Source organism: Chlorocebus sabaeus, chromosome 1 (genome assembly GCF_047675955.1).
Source record: "Chlorocebus sabaeus isolate Y175 chromosome 1, mChlSab1.0.hap1, whole genome shotgun sequence".
NCBI classification, from domain to species: domain Eukaryota; kingdom Metazoa; phylum Chordata; class Mammalia; order Primates; family Cercopithecidae; genus Chlorocebus; species Chlorocebus sabaeus.
In genome coordinates this window covers 39,663,365-39,676,872 of record NC_132904.1, presented here as the reverse complement: position 1 = coordinate 39,676,872, position 13,508 = coordinate 39,663,365, and positions in this window count along the sequence as shown.

Sequence of the window (13,508 nt, the reverse complement as noted above, 5' to 3'; positions counted from 1 at the left end):
TTATATCAATCAGAGACCTCTCTCCTTGGTTTATAGATGACCATCTTTTTTTTTTTTTTTTTTAATTTTCATCAGATGCTCCAGATGCTCTTTCCTCCATATTTTATCTCTGTTCTAATCTGTTTTTCTTATAAGGACAATAGCTGTCTTAGGACCCACTTTAGCAACTCCATTGAAACTTTACCTTGTAAAAATCTATGTTCAAATATAGTTACATTCTGAGGTACTAGGGGTTAGAATTTCAATGTATACATTTTGAAGAACACAATCTGATATGATTTTCCCTTTAAGGAAATTCCTTCATTGTTGTACGTAGCAGTGAAACTTATATTCTATTGATTAGAATTTAGTCATATGACTATACACGTGTAGTCATGTGACTTACTATACAGATTTCTATTTCAAAGAAAGAGTAAACAGTTATTAAAGTATAAACAAAAATCTCAATCATACATGTTCTCATTACTTCAATGTGCCACAAGTTGGATTGATCTGACCCACGGTTTTCAATGTATTCAACATTCAAATTTCTAGGTTAAAAATTCTGATTATATAGAACAAGACAGACATCTATGTCTAAGTGAAGGGATGGCTGGAGACATTGAGAGAAGCAACACAAATGAATGCAATAATGGGTTATATAAGAAAACAAGGATTATTAATACAAAATCACTATACTAATTATTCTGTCACCTGAGGCCTGGGATAGAGGCAATGGATGCTGGATAGGAATAAATACAAACTTACAAAAATCACCACCCAAATCTAGAGATTTCAAAGTGTGTATCTCTATAAATATGAGATAATGAAATACTAAATCAAAATGTAAATGACTCTAAGAATGAAAAATGGCACATATACACCATGGAATACTATGCAGCCATAAAAAATGAGTTCATGTCCTTTGCAGGGACATGGATGAAGCTGGAAACCATTCTCAGCAAACTAACACAGGAACACAAAACCAAACAGTGCATGTTCTCACTCATAAGTGCAAGTTGAACAATGAGAACACATGGACACGGGGAGGGGAACGTTGCACACTGGGGGCCTGTCGGAGGTTTGGGGAATAGGGGAGGGATAGCATTAGGAGAAATACCTAATGTAGATGATGGGTTAATGGGTGCAGCAAACCACCATGACACATGTGTGCTTATGTAACAAACCTATACGTTCTGCACGTGTATCCCAGAACTTAAAGTGTAATTTTTAAAACATGAAAAATGAAGCTGATGAGAAAAGGAATTTAAACTTTGATCTGAAACTAATGAATGGGAACTAGATGCAAGAAAATAAAAATTATATTACATGAATGTATAATTAAGTTACTTATTTAAATCAAAACATGCAAAATAAAGTACATTAATCAAATATATCAGTTAAAATAATTTGAAAATTATAAACATAATTAAATGTGTAGTGTTGATTCAAAGAGATTATTTCTAAGAGATATAAAACTTAAAAAATAAAAATAAGTGGATTTACAGTGTAAAAACAGAAGTGTCTATACAGTGAACAAATCATGTACTCTGACCTCATTAAAATTTTCTCTGACAAATCTATAGTTTGTTTTTTCCAGAGGTCAAGTTTTATTTTATTCTTCTTTACAATTTTATAATTTTTGATATTTTTCAACATTTTAATTTTTTATTTTTTTGTTTGTTTTTTACTATTTTATATCACTCGAAATCTGTGATTATATTAGTATTCAGTCTTGGTGTCATGTATTCTATGCATTTGGACAAATGCATCTTATGTGTCCACAGTTATGGTATCACACACAGTATTTTCATTGCCCTAAAGTCTACTATACTCTGCGTATTCATCCCTCGCTACCCCCTAATCTCTGGCACCACTGATCTTTTTACTGTCTCCATAGTTGTACCTTTTCCTGAGTGTCAATAGTTGGAATAATATAGTATGTAGCTATTTCAAATTATCTTCCTTAACTTAATAATATGTATTTAAGTTGTCTCCATGTCTTTTTATGTCGTCTTATACTATTTCTTTTTAGCACTGAATAATACGATTACATTTATACACTATCGTTTATCCAGTCATCAACTGAAGAACATGTTGGTTGATTCCAAGTGATGGCAATTATGAATAAAGCTGCTATAAGCATCCACGTGCTAATTTTCGTGTGGACATACATTTTCAACTCTTGGTTAAATACCAGGGAGCATAAGTGTTGGTTTATATGTAAAAGTATGTTTACTTTTGAAAGGGATCAAGTTAACTACCAACGTGGCCGGACTATTTTGCATTCTGACCAGTAATAAATGAGAATTCCTGCTACTCCACATCCTTAACAGCATTTGGCATTGTCATTGGTCTGAATTTTGGCCTTTCTAAATGGTGCATAGTGGTATCTCACTGTTTTAATCTTCATTTCTCTGATAACGTATGTCATGGAACATCTTTTCATATGCTTATTTGCCATCTGTATATCTTCTCTGGTGAGGTGTTTTAAGGACTACAACCCATTTTTTAATCAGATTATGATCTTGTTTAATTTTAGGAGTTTTTTTTTCATATTTTGGATAACAGTTGTTTACTATATATATATTTTGTAAATAGTTTCTCCTAGTTTGTGACTTCTCTTTGATTCATTTGACATTGTCTTTTGAAGAGAAGAAAATTTTAATTTGAATGAAATCCAGCTTACAAATATTTCTTCCATGAATCTTGTCTTTGGTGTCATATGCAAAAAGTTATCATTAAACCCAAGGTTATCTAGATTTTCTTTTATGTTATTTTCTAGGAATTTTATAGGTTTACATTTTAAATTTAGGCCTGCCTTCTGTTTTTTTTTTTTTTTTTTTTTTTTTTTTTTGTGTGTGTGTGTGTGTGTGTGTGTGTTTAAGTATATAAAGTCCGTGTTTAAACTCTTTTTTTTTTTTTTTTGCATGTTAATATCTAGTAGTTCCAGTGCCATTTTTGAAAAGACTATATTTTCTCTGTTTTGTTGCCTTTGCTTTTTTTGTCAAAGATCATTTGACGATATTTATGTTTGTTTATTTAAGGACCCTTTATTCTTTTCTATTCATCAATTTGTCCACACTTTCAACAATATCACATTCTTGACTTACTGTTTTTTCTGAGACGGAGTCTCGCTCCATTGCACAGGCTGGAATGCAGTGGCGCGATCTCCGCTCACTGCAAGCTCCGCCTCCCGGGTTCACGCCATTCTCCTGCCTCAGCCTCCTGAGTAGCTGCGACTACAGGCGCTTGCCACCGCGCCCGGCTAATTCTTTGTATTTTTAGTAGTGACGGGTTTCACCCTGTTAGCTAGGATGATCTCTATCTCTTGACCTCGTGACCCACCCGCCTCGGCCTCCCAAAGTGCTGGGATTACAGGCGTGAGCCACCGCACCCAGCGACTACTGTTCTTTTTTAGACATTCTTAAAGTTGAGTAATATCCGTATTCTAACTTTGTTCTTCCTTTCTAATAATGTGTTGGCTATTCTGGGTATATTTCCTATCTATATATTTAATTCCCAATACCTGCACTAATATTTTGTTGTGCATTTCACTGTGTCATGGCATATAATTCTTTTTATACATTGTTAGATTTAATTTGCTATTATTTTGTTGAGAAGTTTTGCATCTATGTTCATGAGTGATATTGATCTGTAGTTTTCTTTATACATACTGTCTTTGTCTGATTTTTATATAAAGGCAATGCCAGACTCACAGAATGAGTCTCAAAGTATTATCTCATTCTATCTTCTGAAAAAGTTTGTAAAGAATTTGTATAATTTCTTTCTTAGAACTACTTGGTAGAATTCACAAGTGGACACAACTAGGCCTGCTACTTTCCATTTCGGAAGGTTAATCATTTAATAGACATAGGTCTATTCAGATTGTCTATTTCTTCTTACGTTAATTTTGACAGATCATGTCTTTGAAGGAATTAGTCAATTTTATCTAGGTAACACATTTGTAGGCATAGCCCTGTTTAGAGTGTTCTTTTATTGTCATTTTAATATCCGTAGTATCTGTAGTGATGCTCCTTCTTTTATTTCTAATATTAATAATTGTGTCTGCACTGTTTTTTCTTAGTTAGCATGCCTAGAGTTTTATCAATTTATGTATCTTCTTGAAGAACCAGCTTTTGGTTCTACTGATTTTCTTTATTGATTTCCTGTTTTCAATTTTATTGATTTCTGCTTTAATTTTTATTCTTCTAATTACTTTGGATTTAATTTGTTTTTCTTTATGTCATTTCCCAATGTGAAAGCTTAGTTTACAGATTATAGATATTTATTTTTAATATATGCATTTGATGCTATAAATTTCTTGTAAATATTGCTTTCACTGCATTGACAAATTTTAATCATGTTTTCATTTTCATTTTGTTTAAAATATATTTTACATTTGTCTTCATATTTCTTATTTGATCCCCATATGTTGTTTAGAAATATATTGTTTACTCTCCACATCTTTTGGACTTTTTTATTTTTAGTGCATAGAAATACTTGCAATTTTATTTTATTTTTAATTTAATTTTAAGTTCTGGGATACATGTACAGGATGTGCAGGTTTGTTACATAGGTAAAAGTGTGCCCTGGTGGTTGGCTGAACCTATCAACCCATCACCTAGGTATTAAGCTCTGAATGCATTAGCTATTTATCCTGAAGGTGTTAGTTTGCTGAGGATAATGCCTTCCATTGGATTTTTCAATTACCTTTTTGTTATTGTTACCTAGTTTAATTTCACTGAGATCTGAGGGCACACATCATATGATTTTTATTGTTTAAAATGTGTTAAGGTGTATTTTATGGCACAGAGTAAGATCATCATTTTTCTCTCACCCAGTCCCTGGCAACTACTGTATGACTTTTTGTCTTTATGATTTTGAAAACTCTAATTACCTCATAAAAGTACATTAATTGTCCTTTTTGACTAGCTTATTTCACTCAATGTAACATCCTCAAGATTCATTCATTTTGTAGCATATGTCAATTTTTTTTTCATTTTCAAGGATGAATAATATTTAATTGTACATGCACACTGCAATTTGCTTATCCATTTATCTGTTGATGGACACTTGAGTTCCTTCCACGTTTTTGCTATTGTGAATAATGCAGCTATAAACATGGATGAATGGAAATCTCTTCAAGACCCAGTTTTCAATTCATAGGGTATACATTTAGAACTGGAGTTGCTGCATCACATAGAAATGTATTTTTAATATTTTAAGGAACATTTTCATGGTTTTTTTTTTCCTGGAAGTTATACTATTTTACATTTTCACCAACAACGCGTAAGTTCCAATTTCTCTACATCCTTAAAAATTCTTGTTATTTTTTGATTGTTCTTATATTAGCAATCCTAGTGAGTGAGAGGTTATAGATCATTGTAATTTTGATTTACATTTCTCTATTGGTTGGTAATATTGAGCATCTTTTCACATGTTTATTGGGCTTTTGTGTATATTCTTTGAAGAAATGTCTATTCAAGTCTTTTACCCAGTGTTTAATAAGGTGGTTTGTTTTATTGTTGTTGAGTTTTAATTCTCCATATATTCTGGATATCAATCCTTTACTAGATACATGATTTGTAAACATTTCACCCATTCTTTATTTTCCCTTTTTACTTTGTTGATATCTTTAGATGCAAATTTTATAAAAATGTTCAAGAAGTCCAATCTGTCTATTCTTTCTTTCATTGCTTGTACCTGTGGTGTCATATCTAAGAAATCACTGCCAAATCCAAAGTCCTGTAGCTTTTGCCATATATTGTCTTCTAAGAGATTTATAGTTTTATATCTTATATTTTGGTTTTTGATCCACTTTAATTTTTATATATGATGTTAGGGCAGGATCCAATGTTGTTCTTTTACATATGAATATGCTGTTTTCCCAACACCATTTGTTGAAAAGGTTATTCTTTTTCTTCTCCATTGAATGCTATTTTCAGTCTTGTCAAAATCATTTGACCATATATGTAAGGTTTTACTTTTGAGATTTCTATTCTATTTCATTGATCTGTATGTCTGTATTTATGCAATTACCACATTTTTTTTATTACTCTAGCTTTCAGTAAGTTTTGAATTCAGGAAGTGTTAGTCTTTCAGGTTTACGTTTTTTTCAAAATAGTATTGGCCCTTTGAGATTCCACATGAATTTTAGAAATGCCTTTTCCATTTCTGCAGAATATGTCTTTGGGAATTTTATAAATATTTCATTGAAACTATAGATCTCCTTGATTAGAACATGGGGTGTTTTCCCAATTATTTATGCCTTCATTAATTTCTTTCAGCAATGTTTTATAGTTTTTATTGTGCAAGTCTTCAGTTCACTAGTTAAGATAATTTACAAATATTTTATTTTTGGGATGCCATTGTAGATGGAATTATTATAAATTCCATCTCAACATTATTGGCTGTTACTGTATAAAATGCAACTGAATCCTGCTACTTTGCTGAATACACTTATAATTTTTTTTGCGTGTGTGTGTGTATACTCAATAGATTTTGTACATACAAGATCAGAAATAATTTTATTCCATTCTTTCCAATTTGGTTGCCTTTTATTTCTTTTTCTTGCCAAACTGCTCAGCTAATACTTCCAATACTATGTTAAATAGAAGTAGCAAAATAAGCATTATTGCCTTATCTCTGATCTTAGGGAAAAAACTTTGATTCATTCACCACTGTGTATGATGTTCACTACGTGATTTTTATATACTATTTTTATTTTGTTCAGGTAGTTTCCTTCTATTCCTAGTTTGATGAGACTTTTTATTATGAAGAATGTCAACTTTTTCCAAGTACCTTTTCTGCATTAATTAAAATAAGCTTCTTAAAATCTTGTTAATATTGTGTATTACATTAATTTATTTTTATAACTTGAACCATTCTTGCATCCTAAGAATAAATTTCACACTGTCATGGTGTATATTCCTGTTAATATGGTGTTGAATTTGGTTTGCTAGTATTTTGAATTTGTATTTCATTTTATTTATTTATTTTAATTGGCAAATAATTACTGTGTATGTTTATGGGGTATAATGTGATGCTTTCATCTATACATACATTGTAGAAAGCACTGGGTGCTAGTTTTATGGATAATTTTGGATTTATATGAACCAAGGGCATTGGACTGTGTTTTTATTTTCGTGTAGTGCTTTTATTTGGCTTTGGTATCAGGACAATGCCAACCTTATAAATACATTTGAAAACATTATCTTTTCTTCAATTGTTTGGAAGGCTTCGAGAAAGAAAGACTGATGTGTATTTTTTAAATGTTGAGGAAAATTCAACAGCGAAGTAATCAGATTCAGGGCTTTTCTTTATTGTGAGATTTTTGGTTTTTGAATCAGTCTCCTTCCAGTTACAGGTCTATACTTATCTAAGTAGGTTTCTTTTTTCTTTTTATTTTTTTTTTTCTTCGAGACAGAGTCTCCTGTCACTCAGCCTGGAGTGTAATGGCACGGTCTCGGCTCACTGCAACCTCCGCTTCTCAGGTTCAAGTGACTCTTCTGCCTCAGCCTCCCAAGTAGCTGTGATTACAGGCATACCCCACCATGCTCAGCAAATTTTTGTATTTTTAGTAGAGACAAGGTTTCACCATGTTGGCCAGGCTGGTCTCCAACTCCTGCCCTGAGGTGATATCCTCTTTACTTTGGCCTCCCAAAGTACTAGGATTACAGGTGTGAGTCACTGTGTCTAAGTACGTTTTTTGAGTCTGGAAATGTATCTGTTTATGTAGGTTAACCAGGTTTTTGGCAAACGATTTTCTATAGTACTTTAGTATATTCCTTTTTATTCCTATAGAATTGGGATTAGTCACCACTTTCATTTCTGATTTCAAGAATTTGAGTCTTCTCTTTTTTGTTTGATCACCTAGTTAAAAATGTGCCAATTTTGTTTATATTCTTAAATAACCAACTTTTATTTCCATTAATATTCATTAATCTCTGCTCTGCTCTGGTTTTTGTTAATTTCTTCTTTCTTCTAGCCTTGTGTGTAGTTTGCTATTCTCTTTCTAATTCTTTAAGTTGTAAATTTAAATTGTTAATTTGGGATCTTTCTTGTTTTCTAAGGTGTTTATGATTATAAATTTCTGCTAAGTACTGATTTGCTACATCTCATAACTTTTACGTTGTGTTTTTGTTTTCAGTCATCTTTAAGTATTTTTAAATTTTTCTTTGATTTCTATTTTAATTCATTGATTGGTTAAGAGTGTATGACTTAATTTTCACAAATCATTGATTTTTGTGGTTTTGCTTCTGTTGCTGTTTTCTGACCTTATTTATTGGGGTTGAACAAGATACTTTTCCTAATACCTATCTTCTTACATTTACTGAGTCTTAATTTGTAGCCTGACATATGGTCCCTCCTGGAAAATGTTCCATGTACACTTGAAAATAATAAGTATAGTGTTATTTGGGATATAGTGCTCTTAGGTACCTCTGTTCAGTTACTAATAAGCTCATCAAATTTTTTGTTATTGTTTCTGTTACAGTGTTTTTTGGTTTTGTTTTTGTTTTGTTTTTTATTTCTAGCATTTCTTCTTATTGCATTCTTAGTATTTCCACCTCTCTTCTTACATTGCACATCTATTTCTTCATACTGTTTATTCATTAGGTACCTTAGTATATTAATCATACTGTTTTCTATCATTTGTCACATATTTCCAATATCCTTGGCTTATAGGGTTTGGCTGTGTCCCCACTGAAATCTTATCTTGAATTGTAGCTCCCATAATCCCCACGTGTTGGGGAAGGACCTGGTGGTAGGTAATTGAATAATGGGGGCAGTTACCTCCATTTTGTTCTCATGATAGTGAGTGTGTTCTCATGAGATATGATGATTTTATAAAGAGCATTTCCCCTGTATATATTCTCTTGCCTGCCACCATGTAAGACATGCCTTTTCTCTTCCTTTGCCTTCCATCATGATTGTGAGGCCTCCCTAGCCATATGAATCTGTGAGTCCATTAAATCTCTTTTTCTTTATAAATTACCCAGTCTCAGGTATGTTCTTATAGCAGCATGAGAATGAACTAATACAGTAAACTGATACTTGAAGTGGGATGCTGCTGTACATATACCTGAAAATGTGGAAGTGACTTTGGAAGTAGGTAGCAGGGAGAGGTTGGAACAGTTTGGAGGGATCCGAAGAAGAAAGAAAAATAGGGGAAAGTTTGGAACTTCGTAGAGACTTGTTGAATGGCTTTGACAAAAACACTGACAGTGATATGAACAGTGAAGTACAGACTGAGGTGGTCTCAGATGGATATGAGAAGCTTGTTGAGAACTGGAATTCTGGAATGTGTCAACATGATTCCTTCCTCCTACCATTTGTTAGAAGGAGATGGGAATTTTTCTCCCATATTTACTGTGAGCACTTGGTCAAGCTCTTGAATATGACTCTGTCCTCCTACAGTTTTTAACTCTCAGACTTGTCCAACCTTTCCTCCAGTAATTTGACCATTAAGTTCGAGACGGGCGGATCATGAGGTCAGGAGATCGAGACCATCCTGGCTAACACGGTGAAACCCCGTCTCTACTAAAAAATACAAAAACTAGCCGGGCGAGGTGGTGGGCGCCTGTAGTCCCAGCTACTCGGGAGGCTGAGGCAGGAGAATGGCGTGAACCCGGGAGGCGGAGCTTGCAGTGAGCTGAGATCTGGCCGCTGCACTCCAGCCCGGGTGACAGAGCGAGACTCCGTCTCAAAAAAAAAAAAAAAAAAAAAAAAAATTTTCTACCCTGGTACTGATTCTTCTGGAGGTGTCTACTCTGATATGTGATAATTCTCTTTTATATACCTGGTGAGCATCTCAAATTTTTGGGCTTCCAGTTTGCCCTGTGACATCATTTCTCTTGTGGATTTTTATAAAACATATTGATTTCTTTACTTTGTTCGTCTTTTTCCTTTTTATAAGGATGAAGAGGCAAAATTCAAGCTGTTCCCATGAGGAATTGAAAATAAGAACTCAGTTCTATAATTTTTAAGAGTAAATAACTAGCAGAAAAAATGGCCAAAAATTTATATCATTCTACATTTTATCCTATGTAAAATTACAAACTCCATATTTCTCAGGCTATTGAATATAGATATTCAACTTGTATTTGGTACCAGTTATATAACAACCTATATGGTTGTTCCCCAGGGCCAGGTCTGAGGACGCTTCGCTATTTGCATTGAGCATTAGGTATAGTTCTAAGTAAGCCATTCTGCCTTCTGAGTGTCACCTTTTTAACAGCAGTCTCTACCTTTTAGTTAGTCCTAAGCAGTAAAAGCAGAGATCAGGCATGCTGTGCAATGGATGTTAGGTTGAGTAAAATGAATTAATTACAGGTTAATGCTGAATTTAAAACATTTTTGAGATAACAGACTTTTAAAATATAAAGTGGAGATATAACAATAAACTGATGTTCAAGTGTGTCATTATTGTATTTGATCCAAACACAAGTAACACAGGATTTTGATCAAAAATATAAGTTGTGTTACCCCGAATAATTTAATATTTTGACTGGCATTGAGTACCAACACTTGGCCAATCTCTACATTCTGCTTTTTAACTTTTTAATTAAAAATCAAGTTAAGAATTCCTACTATCTATTCACAAACACATTTGTGTACGTGTGTGTGTGTGTTTAACAGCAGTCTCTACCTTTTAGTTCGTCTTAAGCAATAAAAGCAGACACCAGGCAAGCTGTGCAATGGGTGTTATGCATTGCAAACATTTAAAACAAATGTTTTAAATTCAGGCGTGTGTGTGTGTGTGTGTGTATACATGTAGGTATACATGTATATATGGATGAATGTATGTGTCTGTGTTTGTTTATATGTAAATAAATATATATATATACACAAACACATACACATACAGTAATGCATCACTTAATGAAGGGGATGTATGGTAAAAAATGTACTGTGAGATATTTTTGCCATTTTGTGAACATTATGGAGTGTACCTACACAACACTTGATTATATAGCTTACTACACATCTAGGCTATCCTTGAGTAGCATGTTACTGTACTGACTACCGTAAGCAACTGTAACACAAAGGTAAGTATTTTTGTATCTAAACATATTTATCATAGGAAAAGATATAGTAAAAATAGGAGATTATAATACAATGGGGCCATTGTTGAATATGTGGTCCATTGTTGGCCAAAATGTCATTATGCGGCACACGACCATATGTATATATGGAAATACAGTCATTCATTTTTCAGAATATCTATGTCTTTTTCACTTGTTTCTTTGAAAATTATTTTCCTAAGCTTTATAATAAGGCTTAAACCTCTTCTGCTACAAAATCTGTTTTTGAGAGACTATTGTGCGCTTCTGATTCACAGGCCTGGTCTCTGATTGGTCATCTAAAATGGTTTTGTGGCAGTATCCTTCTAAAACATGCAAATAAATAGATGAGATTATGCAACACTATTTATTTACTAAGATTCCATTTCCACTGATTGACAGCTGAACCTATAGGAAATATGGTTTTATTTTCTGCCAACACGGCGAGTTAAGTCTGTCGCCTACATTCTCCCAAGTCAAATATCCTTTTTATCATATCAAAAGTAGGGAAATGATTTTCATTAATCAGAGCAGGGAGCCTAAAGCTTAATTCCTTGTTTCAATTTATCATGATTTGTATGTAGTTGAAAGGCAGCCGATTAATGTACTTTCTCTTTTTGCTCTTATTAATTAGTAGACATGCTGAAAACTTCTGTCAGAATTAAAATCTTTCTTAGATTATTTTTCTCCTTTTAACTTTCTGGAAATAATGGTAGAGATTTTTTCTTTGAAGTTACCTGAAATTGTCAACTTGTATACTAGCACCAACAGTCAAAAACTACACTACAGAAATAAAAACTTCCATCAAGTATTATTTGAAGTCTTAGTACTGAGAATGAAAAAATAATTGGTTGTTATGTCTATTCTCTGTCAGGTTTAGAAAACTATTTTAAGTGTTTATTTTTTATTCCTTGATGTTCCTTCTATAAAGGTAAAATAAACAACTAAAATCAATCATGTAGAGGAAAGAACAACCATTAATTTTCTTGAGGGAACTCAAATATATAATTATGACCAAACTAAGTAATGTTTAAAATTTTCCATGTTTAAAGGAAGATATTGTGCCCAGACATTTTTATCCTGAAGATTTATACAAGTCAGCTGCCATCTATAGCCAAGCGTTTGAAGTTTTAATTGGTCCTTATTATATTTGGATCATAAAAGTAAAAAATAAAAATCTCAGTGAAAGACTTCGGGTGTTAAAAATATTTGAGCCTTTCAGCTGTCACATGCAATTTTCTGTAATCCATATGAAAATTCAGCATGTCTCTGACGCAAATATGTTGGTAAATGGTTTCACTTCCAACAATATTAAAGAATTTAATAGAGGACTAATGGAAAAAGAATACTGCTACATGACTAGGAACAGGCTTATATTAACCTTTTTTTGGGAGTCATAAACCTCAATATAAAAGGCAGAAATTATGTAGGATGTGTGTTAACACATAATGAGCTGGAGATTTCCTCCTCTTTAAACAAGGCAATCATTTTCACTGGCTGATTCCTTAAAAGCTACTCTTTTTCTATTTTTATTTTAAAATCAGGGTGAGAAGGAAGTGAGATAACCATTAATCATATAGGAGTTTTGTTTATAGCATGCTCAGATGCTATTAGACAATATTAGACATACATTAGACAATACAGTATCAGGACTGAAAGAAAATTTATATTTGTTGATTCAAGATACAAATAAGTATATTGAATAGCTCTACAAACTTGCTAGTCTAACTTTGGGCAATTGACCAGCAACGTGGACATCACCTAGGAGCTTGTTACAAGTGTAAAATTGGCCAGGCATGTTGGCTTACGCCTGTAATCCTAGTACTTTAGGAGGCCGAGATGGGTAAATCACTTGAGGTCAGGAGTTCAAAACCAGCCTGGCTAACGTGACGAAACTTTGTCTCTACTAAAAATACAAAAAAAAAAAAAAAAAAAAAAAAATTAACAGGACTTGGTGGCATGCACCTGTAATCCCAGCTGCTCAGGAGGCTGAGGCAGGAGAATCGCTTGAACCCGGCAGGCAGAGGTTGCAGTGAGCCAAGATCATGCCACTGCACTCCAGCCTGCATGACAGAGCGAGACTCCATCTCAAAAAAAAAAAAAAAAAAAAAAAGTAAAATTATACAACCTACTCTCACATAAGTTTTCAGAATCTTCATTTAAACAAGATCTTCAGGTGATACATGCACACATTGGAGTCTGAAAATTCTGTCCTGACAACATCTCCCCTAAATGCTAATCCAAGTCCAACATCTTCAGTTACTGGGTAATTAATAAGGGTAAGCTACATTATAGTGGATAACTTCAATGTTTGTGATCTTCCTCATAAGAAGGGGAAAATCTGCTGCTTGCATCCAATTAGACCAAATTCTTGTCCTAGGGCCAATCAAAGTGAGTTTTATTCCTTTTTCAGAATAGTCTACTACATACTTCAAAACTTGTTCTACATTCTTACTCTTCTCT